The following is an 18,067-nucleotide window of genomic DNA, read 5'->3' on the forward strand; positions in this document are numbered from 1 at the left end:
TGCCTGGAGAATTCAAGGGACAGAGGAGCCTGGTGGGCTACAGTCCTTGAGGTCACAAATAGTCGGACACAACTGAGTGACTAACACTTTCAGTGTTTGGTTTGCTTTTGCAAGGATGTTTAGGTGTAAAAATTTCCTCTTCAGTATTAAGGAAAAGTATCAGTTTGATTAAGGAGTCGCTAAAACTGTGTCTTAAAAAACAATTAAATCCAATTTGAATTGATAAATATATTTTAGTCCTCAAAGCTAAGAATTAGTTTGTCTCTCCCGACTGGTACCAAACTGCTTGGTAGATTTTTATCATTCTAGTTTTTAAAGAAAATATCCTAAGTCAGGCAGTGTTCACAGACACCTGCAACCATGCTGAGTCCCACACAACAGGATTTGAAAGAACAGCTTCATTTCTATGCATTTCACAGCCTGCAAAGTAGTTGGCGATGGGCAGAGTTAAAAAACAACAGTTGTCCTGTTGGTTGCTGTGGTGATGGCCTCAAGCTGGTAGCATTCCAGAGGCGAATGTCTCAGCTCATTTGGGTGAGGCAGAAATGACGCGCTGCTTAGAGCTCGGCTCTCCAGGTGTGTTTTTAACGTGACAGTTACTGCAGAGAAATGTCTATTCTGAGACTGGTTGATTTTATTTTTAATGTTTCACCTGAAAACATTTTAATGTCACTTGACACCCGCCGCCCCATCACCATTTCCAGCAGCCGTTCCTCAGTGCTCAGTCTCTCTGAATGTGGGGCCACGTTTACCATTGAGGGTGGCGTAGCATTCTTGGCTCCTTTTCTCCATGGTACTGAAATAGGGGCTCACCTTTCTGTTTGTTTTTCGTGGCTCTGTCAGCGTCCACTTTTCTTTGTTACAAAGTATGATTCTCTGAGGTTATTCCTGTGTCCTCTGTCTGACTCTTTCTTTGTCCCTTCTCCCTTCTCCTCTCTCTCTCCTACTCTTAATTTCCCCACCTTCTCTTAGCCAGCCACCACTCATGTCTATACAGATGATTCCTGAATCCATGTAACCAGCCCAGAATTCTCTCTCAAGTTCAAGTTCACATTTCTAATTCACTATTAGAATCTTAAGATACATACCCCTTTGTTGTTCAGTCGCTAACTCATGTCCGACTCTTTGTGACCCCATGCCAGGCTTCCCTGTCCTTCACTATCTCCCGGAGTTTGCTTGAACTCATGTTTGTTGAGTCAGTGATGCTATCCAACCAGTTCATCCTCTTCTGCCCCCCTCTCCTCTTGCCCTCAATCTTTCCAGGCACCAGGGTCTTTTCCAGTGAGTCGTCTCTTCGCACCAGGTGGCCAAAGTTTTGAAGCTTCAGTTTCAGCACCAGTCCTTCCAGTGAATATTCAGGGTTGATTTCCTTTAGGATTGACTGGTTTGATCTCCTTAGATACTTTAAACTCAACTTGTTGAAAATATACTCCTACCTCAATTTTTTTGAGTAATATGGGTCTCTAATTAGCCACCCAGAATTGAGTCCTTGAGGCCATCTTTAATCCTCCCCTGTCCCATCTGTATCCAAGCATTGGTTGAGTTATAACCAGACACTCAGGTCTACCACATCCTCACCTTCGTCACCCAGGCTTAGCCTGACACTTAGACTCTTAAAATAGTCTTTCACTTTAATTGATTCAGGATGCTACTTGCTGGAGTAATCTCCAGAAGCACAGTTTCAGCTGAGCCTTCCCTGATACTCAGAGTATTCTCTGTGGACAGAAGAAAATCTCTGTTCCTAAGTGTGGTATTCAGGGCCCTTTCTGCCCTGTCCCCTTTCCCTATATTCTGCCTCAGCACAGCTATCTGCACCCACATGCCAGTGCTCTGGCTGCGCAGGAAATGGGTTTTGTTTTCTTTTTATAAAATAATTTTATTTATTTATGTATTTGTTTTTGACTCTGCTTGGTCTTCTTTGCTGTGCAGGCCTTTCTCTAATTGTGGTAATTGGTGCCTACTTTCTCATTGTGGTGCATGTGGCTTCTCTTGTTGCAGAGCATGGGGCTTTAGGGCATGTAGGCTTCAGTATTTGCGGCACATGGACTCAGGAATTGCGGCTCCTGGGCTCTAGAGCACAGACGCAGTAGTTGTGGCTCATGGGCTTAGTTGCTCCACAACATGTGGGATCTTCCTGAAGCAGGAATTGAACCTGTGTCTCCTCCACTGGCAGGTGGATTCTTTACCACTGAGTCACCAGGGAAGCCTGGGTTTTACTTTCTTACTGACTTGTCTTTGCTTTGAAAACTCTTTCCCTCAACCTCTGTTATCTTTACATTTTTCTTATTATATAACAAACGTTAAATGATGAATATAACCTCACAGAAATGTTGAAATACAACAGAAAAATTTTAGAAAGCATCTAAAATTCTTACATAATCACGTCACTCAGATGCAAGAACTGGTGTATGTTTATATATAAATATATATATATTTACCATACATTTAAGGGCTTCCCTGGTGGCTCAGATGGTAAATAATCTGCCTGCAATGGAGGAGACCCAGGTTTGATTCCTGGGTAGGGCAGATCCCCTGGAGAGATGGCAACCCACTCCTGTATTCTTGCTTGGAGAATTCCATGGACAGAGGAGTCTGGCTGGCTACAGTCCATGGGGTCGCAGAGAGTCAGACACAACTGAGCTACTAACACACATGCCAAACTTGTAGTTTTGTGATATTGATAAACACTGTATGTACAGGTTTTACATCAGCTCTTTTTACTTTAAATTATGTTTTAAGCACTTTCTGGTGCATTAAACATCATTTTAGAATATGTGTCTAATGTCTGCAAAATATTTTATCATATGAACATACTGTAACTGACTCGAAATCTACTGGTCTGTGTAGTAAGTAATTTTAAAGAGGTGTAGTTTTCCGTTGCATTTTAAAGATGATTATCCCTATACTGTTTTCTTTAGGACACACGGTTTATTTCCTCTGTCCTCTCTCTCTTATCTCTGTTATTATCCCTTTATTTTTCCTAGAATGAGGAGTGTTCAGTGTAGATTAAGCATTTGGCTGTAAGCAGGGGCATGGGCTTGTCCATGGATCCACCCACCCTTGGCTTGAGTGCTTATAATGTCTTCTCACACCCACAGCCTGGACTGGTGGTTCTATGAGCAGTTTCTAAGTCCTGCACTGGTCTGTTGGATTAATGGGATCCTCTTCTATCCTCACTATTTGTCTCTCTAATGGGATAATAAAGGGACAAAGCACATGAAAATCCACAGCCCTGGTGTCTCCTAATGTTATCAGGGCTCTTCAGACTTTGCTGTAGAAGCCACCTTATAGCGTTTTGCTTTGTACAGTCATACCCCCTTTCAAGAAGTGCTATAAGTCTTAAGTGATCCCGTTTACATCCTCTCTTCTTGTTTTAAGGAGTTAGTTTCTATAAAAAGTTGAGGAAGGAATAGTATGCATTAAAGTTGAAGCCAAGACACCATTTCTCTCATTGATTGCACTACAGAAGGAGTGCTCCTAGTACTTTGAATACTGAGAATTCCTTGGGATGGAATTAGAAGAATAAGGAGTGTCCGATCTCTGCTCAAGCTGGTAACACTGTCCCATTTTAGGTAGTGAACCATGTTCTGGCCAGTTACAATCCTCAGTTCAGCTCTTCAAGTTGGTGACCAGTGGAAATTCTTTAGGGTTCTTTATTGGAGAACCATCTGCCTTAGCCTCTCTTTCTGTGTTAACATGTTACTTCAGTTGTGAGACTTATTAACTGTAAGCCACACAGCAAAAGCGCCCCATGGCTCTGTGAAGCCCATCTAAAATGGCCTTTGCATGAACTGATCCTGATGTCCAGGGGAACTTGGCCCCAAATCTTTCTCCCTGTGTTCTCTTAACATGTGGGTTATTCTGCTTTCATTTGGCATAATCTGTGTACAGTGGCCACAGGACTGGAAAAGGTCAGTTTTCATTCCAATCCCAAAGAAAGACAATGCCAAAGAATGCTCAAACTACCGCACAAATGCACTCATCTCACATGCTAGTAAAGTAATGCTCAAAATTCTCCAAGCCAGGCTTCAGCAATATGTGAACCGTGAACTTCAGATGTTCAAGCTGGTTATAGAAAAGGCAGAGGAACCAGAGATCAAATTGCCAACCTCTGCTGGATCATGGAAAAAGCAAGAGAGTTCCAGAGAAACATCTACTTCTGCTTTCTTGACTATGCCAAAGCCTTTGACTGTGTGGATCACAATAAGCTGTGGAAAATTCTGAGAGAGATGGGAATCCCAGACCACCTGACCTGCCTCTTGAGCAATCTGTATGCAGGTCAGGAAGCAACAGTTAGAACTGGACATGGAGCAACAGACTGGTTCCAAATAGGAAAAGGAGTATGTCAAGGCTGTATATTGTCAGCCTGCTTATTTAACTTCTATGCAGAGTACATCATGAGAAACGCTGGACTGGAAGAAACACAAGCTGGAATCAAGATTGCAACGAGAAATATCAATAACCTCAGATATGCAGATAACACCACACTTATGGCAGAAAGTGAAGAGGAACTAAAAAGCCTCTTGATGAAAGTGAAAGAGGAGAGTGAAAAAGTTGGCTTAAAGCTCAACATTCAGAAAACGAAGATCATGGCATCTGGTCCCATCACTTCATGGGAAATAGATGGGGAAACAGTGGAAAGAGTGTCAGACTTTATATTTTGGGGCTCCAGAATCACTGCAGATGGTGACTGCAGCCATGAAATTGAAAGATGCTTACTCCTTGGAAGGAAAGTTATGACCAACCTAGATAGCATACTCAAAAGCAGAGACATTACTTTGCCGACTAAGGTCCGTCTAGTCAAGGCTACGGTTTTTCCAGTAGTCATGTGTGGATGTGAGAGTTGGACTGTGAAGAAAGCTGAGTGTGGAAGAATTGATGCTTTTGAACTGTGGTGTTGGAGAAGACTCTTGAGAGTCCCTTGGACTGCAAGGAGATCCAACCAGTCCATTCTGAAGGAGATCAGCTCTGGGATTTCTTTAGAAGGACTGATGCTAAAGCTGAAACTCCAGTACTTTGCTCACCTCATGCGAAGAGTTGACTCACTGGAAAAGAGTTTGATGCTGGGAGGGATTGGGGGCAGGAGAAGGAGACGACCTAGGATGAAATGGCTGGGTGGCATCACTGACTCGGTGGACGTGAATCTGAATGAGCTCGCGGAGTTGGTGATGGACAGGGAGGCCTGGCCTGCTGCAATTCATGGAGTCACAAAGATTCGGACACGACTGAGCGACTGAACTGAACTGAACTGTGTACATTTTAACCCCTTTGCCAGTCTAAATTCATTAAGGAAAGAAGTACCTTATTTATCTTGCCATTTTCTCAATAGAAATCTGGGAAAAGAGGTGGGGTGAGTGGAAACAAAAGATGAGTGCATATAGCACACTAGGTCAGGTGCATGATTCTTTCCTTGTGCCATTGCATATGACCATTATATTCTGATTAATTGCATACATGTGTGTGGGTCTCCTTTTCAGTGCCAGTGTCACATTAAAAAGGAGTGATCACAAATATACACATATTTACAAATAAGTTTAGTTATTAAAATCCATCTAGTCAATCCTTGTAATGTCTACACTCATTTCCCATTGACACTTGAGAAAACTGAGCTTTGGAGAGTTTACAGAATTTATCCAGACTCACATGACTATGAAGTGACAAAACTGGTATTAAAATCCAGATCAGATCAATGGTAAAACCTCTTTGTCTTCCTCCCACACCCCCTACTTCTGATAAATTCATGCTGAGGTGTTCAGTTAATGTGCAGTTGAGTACAGAGTGCATTATCTTTCTTTAATACTTGCTTTTAATTGGAGGATAATTGCTTTACAATGGTGTGTTGGTTTCTGCTGTAGAAAAATGTGATTCAGCTGTAAGTAGACATATATTCCCTCCTCGGGAGCCTCCCTCCCTTGCTCCCATCCCACCCCTTTAGGTTGTCACAGAGCACTGAGCCGAGCTCCCAGTGTCACACAGCAGCTTTCCGCTAGCCGCCTATTTGACACGTGACGGTGTATATATGTCAGTGCTACTTTCTCAGTTCACCCCACCCTCTCCTTTCTCCTGCTGTGTCCACAAGTCTGTTCTCTATGTCTTCATCTCTATTGCTGCCCTGCACATAGGTTTATCAGTACCCTTTTTCTAGATTCTATATATATATATTCAGTTCAGTTCAGTCGCTCAGTTGTGTCTGACTCTTTGCAACCGCATGGACTGCAGCACGCCAGGCCTCCCTGTCCATCACCAACTCCCAGAGTTTACTCAAACTCATGTCCATTGAGTCGGTGATGTCCTCCAACCATCTTATACTCTGTTGTCCCCTTCTCCTCCCGCCTTCAATCTTTCTCAGCATCAGGGTCTTTTCCAGTGAGTTAGTTCTTCTCATCAGGTGGCCAAAGTATTGGCATTTCAGCTTCAACATCAGTCCTTCCAATCAACATTCAGGACTGATTTCCTTTAGGATGGACTGGTTGGATCTATATATATATGTATGTATACTATGTATATATACATAGTATACATATATATGTATTAATATACAATATTTGTTTTTCTTATTCTCTTTTTTTTTTATTTTTAACAATTTTTTCCTTTAATCTTTGTACAGGTTTCCCCTACTATTAAAAAGTAGAATGTTACTATGAAGACTTTTTAAAGCTGAAAATCAATCTAACTTGAGAAGAAGCCAACATTTCCTTTCTATTTTGCAAAAAAAAATATAGAAACAGATGATTTTTATTTTGCACTCAGAGATAGTGAATAATGGGAGAGATGTTTAGGTATTTGGATTTCATGTAACTATGCTAATTTTCTACCTCTTTGCTACCTTTTGATAAGCTTTTGTTAGAGAAGTTATTCATGTATCTTAAAAATTTAATCTGTTGGCTAGTGGACTGTGTCTGAGGGAAGTTTGCCCATGTTCTTTGGAATGCTACTTTGTTTTCAAACCATCTGAGTTGCACATTTGGCATCAGCTGCTGCTATTTTTCTCTTGATCATCTTGCCTATAGCAGTTGTGGGTGAGACATTATTGCATATGCACTCCCTAAAATACATACTTCTCATTTACAAACACTTGTACATATGAACCCTACTTGCTAATGTGGCATTTGATTTTTTAAAAAGATTTAGGTATTTATTGACTGGTGGGTCTTTCTTGCTGCATGTGGGCTTTCTCTAGTTCTGGTGCACGGGCTTCTCGTTGTCATGACTTCTCATGTTGTGGAACATGGGCTCTAGCTGTTTGGGCTTCAGTAGTTGCGGTGTGTGGGCTCAGAAGTTGCCACATCCTGGCTTAGTTGTTCCATGGCATATGGGATCCTCCTGGACCAGTGATCAAACTGGTGTCCACTGCTTTGCAAGGCGGATTCTTAACCACTGGACCAGGGAAGCCCCAGCATTTGATTTTAGAGGGAGATTTTCATATGTGTTTGCAATTAAGTGAAGTCGCTCAGTCGTGTCCAACTCTTTGCATCCCCATGGACTGTAGCCTACCAGGCTTCTCCATGGGCTTTTCCAGGCAAGAATACTGGAGTGGGTTGCCATTTCCTTCTCCAGGGGATCTTCCTGACCCAGGAATCAAACTCGGGTCTCCCGCATTGCAGGCAGACGCTTTACCCCCGAGCCCCCAGGGAAGCCCCGTTTGCAATTAACTAGAACATAAAAACTGAGGTAGAAGACTGAGATACACTGCGGCTTTAACCTTTTCATATGTTCTAATGATATCTTCTTTGGTGAGATCGGAAATTCCTTGAGAGAGGATTCCAGCTGAGTTTGGAGAAGTGATGACACCACCCCCTTCCAGTGCACTGGGTGGAAGGTGACTCTGTGCTCTCCCTTGCCTCCATAGCTCCTGCTCTTACTTAAGTAGCACCAGGCACAGTCATGCCTCAACCCTGTTGTCTTCCCTGCCATTCCCCGTCTCCCCTCCAAGCAGGTTGTTTGAGAGTGTGTTTGATCTCTGATGCACTGGAAAAAATGAGATGTGATGAAGGCTTCCTTCACTTAGAATAAGAACTCAGGAACCCATGTGCTTTCTAAATATGCTTTGAGGTTGCTCTGTAAATATTGGTTCACTCAATAAGTAAGATAAGTACACCATTTTGTTAAGGACTTATTTAAACTACTGTGTCATTGAATCTGAAACTATAAAATTGGATGAGTTGTATAGAATCTAATTGTTGAGGAAGGTTACTAGATGTTACTGTACGACATGGTGAGCGTTATGATAGAAGCCTGGAAAGGCTATTAAGTGAAGTTCTGTTAAGTTGCTCAGTTGTGTCCGACTCTTTGCGACCCCATGAATTGCAGCATGCCAGGCCTCCCTGTCCATCACCAACTCCCGGAGTTCACTCAGACTCACGTCCATTGAGTCGGTGATGCCATCCAGCCATCTCATCCTCTGTCGTCCCCTTCTCCTCCTGCCCCCAATCCCTCCCAGCATCAAAGTCTTTTCCAATGAGTCAACTCTTCGCATGAGGTGGCCAAAATACTGGAGTTTCAGCCTTAGCATCAGTCCTTCCAAAGAAATCCCAGGACTGATCTCCTTCAGAATGAACTGGTTGGATCTCCTTGCAGTCCAAGAGACTCACAAGAGTCTTCTCCAACACCACAGTTCAAAAGCATCAATTCTTCAGCACTCAGCTTTCTTCACAGTCCAACTCCCATATCCATACAAGACCACTAGAAAAACCATAGCTTTGACTAGATGGACTTTAGTCGGCAAAGTAGTATCTCTACTTTTGAATATGCTATCTAGGTTGGTCATAACTTTCTTTCAAAGGAGTAAGCGTCTTTTAATTTCATGGCTGCAATCGCTATCTACAGTGATTTTGGAGCCCCCCAAGATAAAGTCTGCCACTGTTTCCACCGTTTCCCCATCTATTTCCCATGAAGTGATGGGACCAGATGCCATGATCTTCGTTTTCTGAATGTTGAGCTTTAAGCCAACTTTCACTTTCATCAAGAGGCTTTTTAGTTCCTCTTCACTTTCTGCCATAAGGGTGGTGTCATCTGCATAGCTGAGGTTATTGATATTTTTCCCTGCAATCTTGATTCCAGCTTGTGTTTCTTCCAGTCCAGCGTTTCTCATGATGTACTCTGCATAGAAGTTAAATAAGCAGGGTGACAGTATACAGCCTTGACGTACTCCTTTTCCTATTTGGAATCAGTCTGTTGTTGCATGTCCAGTTCTAACTGTTGCTTCCTGACCTGCATATACGTGTCTCAAGAGGCAGGTCAGGTGGTCTAGCATTCCCTTCTCTTTCAGAATTTTCCACAGTTTATTGTAATCCACACAGTCAAAGGCTTTGGTATAGTCAAGAAAGCAGAAATAGATGTTTTTCTGGAACTCTCTAGCTTTTTCTATGATCCAGCGGATGTTGGCAATTTGATCTCTGGTTCCTCTGCCTTTTCTAAAACCAGCTTGAACATCTGGAAGTTCACAGTTCATGTGCAGCCTGGCTTGGAGAATTTTGAGCATTACTTTAGTAGCGTGTGAGATGCGTGCAATTGTGTGGTAGTTTGAGCATTCTTTGGCATTGCCTTTCTTTGGAATTGGAATGAAAACTGACCTTTTCCAGTCCTGTGGCCACTGCTGAGTTTTCCAAATTTGCTGGCATATTGAGTGCAGCACTTTCACAGCATCCTCTTTCAGGATTTGAAATAGCTCAACTGGAATTCCATCACCTCCACTAGCTTTGTAGTGATGCTTTCTAAGGCCCACTTGACTTCACATTCCAGGATGTCTGGCTCTAGGTGAGTATCACACCATAGTGATTATCTTGGTTGTGAAGATCTTTTTGTACAGTTCTTCTGTGTATTCTTGCCACCTCTTCTTAATATCTTCTGCTTCTGTTAGGTCCATACCATTTCTGTCCTTTATCGAGCCCATCTTTGCATGAAATGTTCCCTTGGTATCTCTAATTTTCTTGAAGAGATCTCTAGTCTTTCCCATTCTGTTCTTTTCCTCTATTTCTTTGCATTGATCGCTGAGGAAGGCTTTCTTATCTCTCCTTGCTATTCTTTGGAACTCTGGATTCAGATGCTTATATCTTTCCTTTTCTCCTTTGCTTTTTGCCCTTCTTCAGAGCTATTTGTAAGGCCTCCCCAGACAGCCATTTTGCTTCTTTGCATTTCTTTTTCTTGGGGACGGTCTTGATCCCTGTCTCCTGTACAATGTCACAAACCTCTGTCCATAGTTCATCAGGCATTCTATCAGATCTAGTTCCTTAAATCTATTTCTCACCTCCACTGTATAATCGTAAGGGATTTGATTTAGGTCATGCCTGAATGGTCTAGTCATTTTCCCTACTTTCTTCAATTTAGTCTGAATTTGGCAATAAGGAGTTCATGATCTGAGCCACAGTCAGCTCCCGGTCTTGTTTTTGCTTACTGTATAGAACTTCTCCATCTTTGGCTGCAAAGAGTTTAATCAATCTGATTTCAGTGATGACCATCTGGTGATGTCCATGTGTAGAGTCTTCTCTTGTGTTGTTGGAAGAGGGTTTTTGCTATGACCAGTATGTTCTCTTGGCAAACCTCTATTAGCCTTTGCCCTGCTTCATTCCGTATTCCAAGGCCAAATTTTCCTGTTACCGCAGGTGTTTCTTGACTTCCTACTTTTGCATTCCAGTCCCCTGTAATGAAAAGGACATTTTTGAGGGTGTTCTAAAAGGTGTGGCTTCCCTGGTGGCTCAGACGGTAAAGCGTCTGCCTACAATGTGGGAGACCCAGGTTCGATCCATGGGTTGGGAAGATCCTCTGAAGATGGAAATGGCAACCCACTGCAGTACTCTTGCCTGGAAAATCCCATGGATGGAGGAGCCTGGTAGGCTGCAGTCTATGGGGTTGCAAAGAGTCAGACACGACTGAGTGACTTCACTTCACTTCACTTCTAAAAGGTGTTGTAAGTGTTCATAGAACCGTTCAAATTCAGCTTCTTCAGTGTTACTGGTTGGGGCATAGACTTGGATTACCGTGATATTGAATGGTTTGCCTTGGAAATGAACAGAGATCATTCTGTCATTTTTGAGATTGCATCCAAGTACTGCATTTCAGACTCTTTTGTTGACCATTATGGCTACTCCGTTTCTTCTAAGGGATTCCTGCCCACAGTAGTAGATATAATGGTCATCTGAGTTAAATTCACCTATTCTGGTCCATTTTATCTCGCTGATTCCTAGAATGTCGACGTTCACTCTTGCCATCTCCTGTTTGACCACTTCCAATTTGCCTTGATTCATGGACCTAACATTCCAGGTTCCTATGCAATATTGCTCTTTACAGCATTGGACCTTGCTTCTATCACCAGTCACATCCTCAGCTGTGTATTGTTTTTGCTTTGTCTGCATCCCTTCATTCTTTCTGGAGTTATTTCTCCACTGATCTCCAGTAGCATATTGCGCACCTACCAACCTGGGGAGTTCCTCTTTCAGTATCCTATCATTTTGCCTTTTCATACTGTTAATGTGGTTCTCAAGGCAAGAATACTGAAGTGGTTTACCATTCCCTTCTCCAGTGGACCACATTCTGTCAGACCTCTCCACCACGACCTGCCGGTCTTGGGTGGCCCCACATGGCATGGCTTAGTTTCATTGAGTTAGACAAGGCTGTGGTTCGTGTGATTAGACTGACTAATCCAATTGCCCGAGGTCGGGGTGACGGCCAGTGAGGAGATACCCCTCGTCCAAGGTAAGGAGCAGCGGCTGTGCTTTGCTGGAGCAACCGTGAAAAGATACCGCACGTCCAAGTTAAGAGAAAGCCAAGTAAGACGGTGTTGCGAGAATGCATAGAGGGAAGACACACTGCAACCAGAATCACAGAAAACTAGTCAATCTATTAAGGGAAAGCAGAAGACAAATAAATCAAGCTTGTGAATTAGGGAATATTTCCGGATAACTGGACAATGGAACTAAATTTTTAAATACGAATGGGCATTTACTAGGTGGAGAATGTCCACAGGATAGAAAGAGGAAAAAAATGTATGCAAAAAAAAGTGCAGTTTTAAGAGAAAGATGATACATTTAGGGACCTGCAATTAGTTTGAGTTGATGGACTGGGCTGAACTCGAGCATCAAGAGAAGCTGAGCAGCTTCAAGGAGTCCAAGGGTGCCCTTGGTCAGCGTGTATGACCAGCTTATTAGCCTCTGTCCTAGAGGTACCTCACTGAGTTGCTAAACTTACAGTAATTAATTTCCACTGGCAATTCATAGAGATAGTGGGCTAATACACGTCTAATTCTGCTCAGCTTCTCATTGAGACTCGAGTTCAATCCATTCATTGAAACATGTCCCCACAGCCCGTCCCCTTACCACTGCACAGTGTGTATGCAGTTTGTGTGGAAGGAAAACCTACTTTCTCTAGCCTGTCATCACCAGTTTTGCCACAGCCACTGGGAGAAGCACTGCTCAGTACTTGTCAAGGATGGTCTGGGTGTGAGTGTTTCTTGCATGGCTCAGGACTCCCTGTTTCAAATACCAGAGGACTTCTTGTTTCTGTTGCTGCTCAGTGAAGAATCGAGACAAATACAGGCACTACCTCTTCAGGGACTTCGTGGAGAGTCACTGCCAGCTCCAGCTGTGTCCTGGTGCAGACTGCCCCATGGTTATCAGGGTACAGGAGCCCTGAGCTCACCAAGTACAGTGCCAGTGGTACAACGAAGTCTTCTGTTTTAAGAGTCATCAGATGTATCATGCCTCCACAGACTGCGCTGCAATCTGGAAATGGATCTCAAAGTGTGCAGATGACTCTGAGTCAGCCACTGCATTAGTGCTCACACTAAAGACTGTCCCAAGCACAATATTTGCATTGAGAAGAATGGAGACTGCAGTCACATGCAATGCTCCAAGGGTAAATATGACTTTTGCTGAATATGTCTAGGAGATTGAAAGACCCACAGGAGTGAGTACTATGAGTAGTGAAGTTGGTACAAGGTGAACCCTGACATTGTCAATCAGAGACAGCAAGTCCAGGCTAGGGAACCCCTCAAGACATTCTTTTTCTACTTTGAGAGAGGCACAGACATACCAGTGGATTCATGAGAAGATTCAGGAGAGGATCATGAATAATCTGGACACACGGATCGATCAGTAGTACCTACAGAAGGATGCCAGCTCTTGGACAAGTGTTGATATATACCCTGCAGGACACATACCTGTGTGCATAGTACATGGAGTCTGGACTCAGGAAGAAACTGAATACCAGTGGATTCAGCTGGAGGTTGAGATCCAAAACCTGTCATAAAAGGTGAAGCGTGTGGACAACTATGACCAGATGCATATACCAGAGCAGTGGAGGAGAACCCTGCTGAAGGGTTTTTGTGACACATAGGTTGGGACATGGACAGACTGGTGGGAGGAAGATGTGGCTGCAAGGTCTTGCAGTTGCCCTACTGCATGCTGCAGGCTATCACGACCCTAGGCAACAGCCAGAGCCTCACTGCTAAGAGACAGTGGCCACATACCTCTTAGTCAATTTCTGTTTTTTTTTTTTTTTTTTTCATCTTTTCTTTCCTACCAGGGTAGAGGCCATGTTGAATTGGCCTCTTCTCAGGACCTTTAGTTCCCCCAGGATGGTTGTTGGGAGGGGGGAAAATTTTTCCTGAATGACTGGTAACAGTATAAGATCATTGTGCTTGTGCTTAGTCACTCGGTTGTGTCCGACCCTTTGTGACCCCATGGACTGTAGCCTGCCAGGCTACATGGAGATTCTCCAGGCAAGAATACTGAAGAGGGTTGTTATGCCCTCCTCCAGGGGATCTTCCCAATCTAGGTCATTACAACCTATGTAATATTTAGTGGTTGTACAATTATATGAAAAAGGAAGGAGGGGGAGCAAAGAAACCATAGAATTACACAGAACTGTTTTAAAAATAAATTGGCATTGGAATGTTAAAAAATAAACAGAAAGTAAGTGATAAAAGATGGAATCTTAAAATATCAGGAAGGAGCAAAGAACATGTTAAGTGAAAGTATGGGTAAATACAGTAATTTTCCTTCTCCTCTTCAGTTTTCTGTTGTGTTTGACAATTGAAGCAGAAACTACAACTGTGTCTAATGTGGCTAAGTGCATATGAAGGAAATATTTAAGGCAACTATATTGTGAAAAAGAGAGGACAAAGATAGATAAAGTGAGTTAAAGTTTCTGTATGTCACTCAAGTTGGTAAAATAATGATACCCAAGTAGATTTTGATAAATTATGTGTCTATAATGTAAAACCTTAAAGCAACAAAAAAGGATTACTCACAGAAATTCACCTAACAAGACTATAAAGGTATCAAAATGAAATTTTATAAAATTTCAAATAATCCACAGGAAGGCAGGGTCACTAACACATATGCAAAAAACAGAATAGAAAAAAATTACAAAGGCAGACTTAAGACCTAACATTTCAGTCAATCATTACATTAAAAATAAATCACTCAGTGAAAGGTTGTTGCTGAACCGCAAAAAGACGCCAGGATTCTTGGCCTCCCGAGGAGAAGAATTCAATCCTGGGCCAGAGACGAGGCTTGATTGCTCAAAGCTTTTGTGTAATAAAGTTTTATTAAAACATAAAGGAGATAGAGAAAGCTTCTGACATAGGCATCAGAAGGGGGCAGAAAGAGTACCCCCCTGTTAGTCTTCAGCTGGATGTTATATAGTCACTAGCAGTTTGTTAATGAAAGAAAGGAGTGTCTTAAAATTCAGAATGGCACCAGGCCCCTCATCCATAAGATGTATTTTGGGATAATCTTGGCACCAGATGAGTCATCCCCGGCCATAAAATGATTGACTTGAATCTTGTAGAAGGGCAGATTACCATACAAATAGTTTTGTTTACATAGATTAGGGGAACAACGTCTGAGTACAACATACTGGTTTGTCAAGTAGGTTCTGAGCCATTAGGCGAACCGACTTGAAGACAGAGTCTGGGATAAATGCATAGTACATTAACATAGCTTAAGACAAATATTTCCATAAGAAAAATACATCGGTTAACTCAAAGTTTGAGAATAGTTAACTTCAGGTGGAACCAGGTGTCATTATGGCAACACAGTATTTTAAGAGAAACCTTTTAAAATTTGTATAGAGAAGGGAAGAGAAAAAAATCACTAGTTTGTTTCCTCCTGCCACTTAAGAGAGAGAAAAAAATGTCTGACACTTGCAGCCTATTTCCTCTGTTTGGAGACCCCTGGCCTTCTTGTGTTTTAGTTACCCTCTTATCAAGTATACCAATAAAAACAGAGTTTGGCAGAGTGGATCTGAAAACATGACCCAACTATACGCTGTCTATAAGGAACTGACTTCAAACACAATAATAAACAGATAGAAAGTGAAGAATAGGAAAATTTATACAAATATTAAAAGAAACAATAAGTGACTATATTAATATTATATAAATTAGGCTTCAAGGTCAAAAATTACTGGAAACAGAAGGGGACATTATGTAACGACAAAAATGTCAATCTAGCAAAAAGATAGCAGTCTGAAATATGTATCCATCAAAAAGTAGTTGCAAAATATTTCAAACACAGCTCATAACATTGAAAGGAGAAGTAGACAGATCTACAGTTTAGCTTGAGACTTCAACAATTCTCTCTCAAAAGTGGATTAGAACAACTGGATAGAAAAACAATACGGTTGTAGAAGAACTGAGCAACACCTTCAACCAGCAGGATCTAATCAATATTTAAAGAATACTCTATAAGTAAGATATATATTTTGGTTCAATCCCTCGGTCATGTCTGACTTTTTGCAATGCTATGGACTATACAGCATGCCTGACTTCCCTGTCCTTCACCATCTCCTGGAGCTTGTGCAAACACATGTCCATTGAGTTGATGATGCCATCCAACCACCTCATCCTCTGTCATGCCCTTCTCCTCCTGCCTTCAATCTTATTATAAAGATACACACGCACACACACATATACATTTCCAAATCCTTATGGAACAATGCCAAGATAGACCACATCTTAGGACATAAAACTTCTTTCAGTAAACTGTAAATAATCTAACCCATAAATAGTGTGTTTTTTGACCACAGTGGAAACAAATTAGAAATTAATAACAAAATAATAATAGGAAAATCTCCAAACACTTGGCCACTAAACAACATAGTTCCAGATAAATCATGAGTCAAAAAGGAAGACAAATAGGAAATAATTAAGATAGATCTGAAAGGAATTCTCTCTAAAATTGAACAAAGAAAAGATGTTTACCCTCACCACTCTCATTCAGCACAGTGCTTAAAGTTTTAGCCAGTACAGTAACTCAAGAAAAGGAAAGGACATTCAGTTAGAAAAGAAGAGGTCTCTGTTTGCCGATGACATGATTGATTATGTGGAAAATTCCAGTGAAGCTATGAAAAAGCTCCTAGAACTATGAAGTGAGTTCAGCAAGGTCATGGGATACATGATACAAATCTTAAACTCACTTGTATTTCTATTATCATAGCAGTGAAAATTGTGAACACCAAAATTAAAAATGCAATGCTATTTACAACTGCTAAAGATAAAATTGTAATGTTATATATAAACATAATGAAACAAGATATATGTTGAAACTGTGCAAAGCTGATCTAATAAATGAAAGATTTAAATGAATGGAGAGATATACTATGTTCATGGATTGGATGACTCAAAATATTACAGTGTTGATTCTCCCCTGAATTGATATATAGGTGTAATATAATTTTTATCAAAATGCCAACAAATATTTTTGTAAATATAGGCAAGAATGCTCGAAAATTTATAACGAAAAGCAGAGGAATTAGAATAGCTAAAACCATTTTAGAAAGAAGAATAAAGTTGGAAGAATCTGTTTTCTCAATTTTAAGACTTATTATATAGCTACAGTAATCAAGATTGTGTGGTATTGTCAAGAGGGACATATACATAGATTAAAGGAACAGAATAGAGTAACCAGAAACAGACCCATACAAATATGACCAACTGATTTTTGACAAAATTGCACAATTTGAAGGAGGAAAGGTAGCATTTTCATTGAAAGGTGATGGGATAATTGGACACTCGTGAGGAAAAGTGAACCTCAACCTCTGATATTTCTCATACTAAAATTAACTGAAAATGGATTATGAGCTTAATATAAAGTAAGCTGATAAAGCTTTGAAGAAAAACTTAGGAGAAAACTTTAAAAATAAAGAGTTAAGAAAGATATTAAAAGCATAAAATATAAAAGGAAAAAAATAAAAGTGGACATCATCAAAATTAAAAGCTTTTGCTCTCTGAAATACCACGTTAAGAGAATGAAAGGCAAGCTTTGGATTAGGAAAGAATATTCACAAACAATATATTTGACAAAGGACTACTACTAGGAATATATAAAGAGCTGTCATGATCCATCTTTGAAAAACCAAACAATGCAGCTGAAAAAATGGCAAAAGAAATGAGGTTTTTCACAGGACAAATGACAAGTATATAAAAATATGTTCTACATCATTGCTTATAAGGGAAATGAACCTTATTGTTGTTAGAACCAACAATAAGAAGCAACTACAGCTTCAAATGTCTAAAATAAGAAAACAGTAGCAGTAGCAAATAATGGGGAAAATGGAAAGAAACTAGATGATTCATACATTGCTAGTGGGAGTGCAAATTGTGATAGGCATGCTGGAAAATAATTTGACAAGTTCCTAAGAAAATAAACTTGCAACTATTATTCTCAGTTCAGTTAAGTTCAGTTGCTCAGTCGTGTCTGACTCTTTGAAACCCCATGAATCGCAGCACGCCAGGCCTCCCTGTGCATCACCATCTCCTGGAGTTCACTCAGACTCACGTCCATCGAGTCCGTGATGCCATCCAGCCATCTCATCCTCGGTCGTCCCCTTCTCCTCTTGCCCCCAGTCCCTCCCAGCATCAAAGTCTTTTCCAATGAGTCAACTCTTCACATGAGGTGGCCAAAGTACTGAAGCTTCAGCTTTAGCATCATTCCTTCCAAAGAAATCCCAGGGTTGATCTCCTTCAGAATGGACTGGTTGGATCTCCCTGCCGTCCAAGGGACTCTCAAGAGTCTTCTCCAACACCACAGTTCAAAAGCATCAATTCTTCGGCGCTCAGCTTTCTTCA

At 41.3% G+C, this 18,067-nt stretch overlaps 1 protein-coding gene and 1 pseudogene across 1 annotated transcript in view; both read left to right on the forward strand.

Annotated features, from left to right (window-relative positions):
• RGS7 (regulator of G protein signaling 7) overlaps positions 1-18,067 on the forward strand; it is a 453,701-nt gene that overhangs the window by 84,436 nt on the left and 351,198 nt on the right. The window lies entirely within an intron of this gene.
• Positions 12,096-13,329, forward strand: LOC128061669 (E3 ubiquitin-protein ligase ARIH2-like; annotated as a pseudogene).

This window comes from Budorcas taxicolor, chromosome 16 (assembly GCF_023091745.1).
Source record: "Budorcas taxicolor isolate Tak-1 chromosome 16, Takin1.1, whole genome shotgun sequence".
Taxonomy (NCBI): Eukaryota; Metazoa; Chordata; class Mammalia; order Artiodactyla; family Bovidae; genus Budorcas; species Budorcas taxicolor.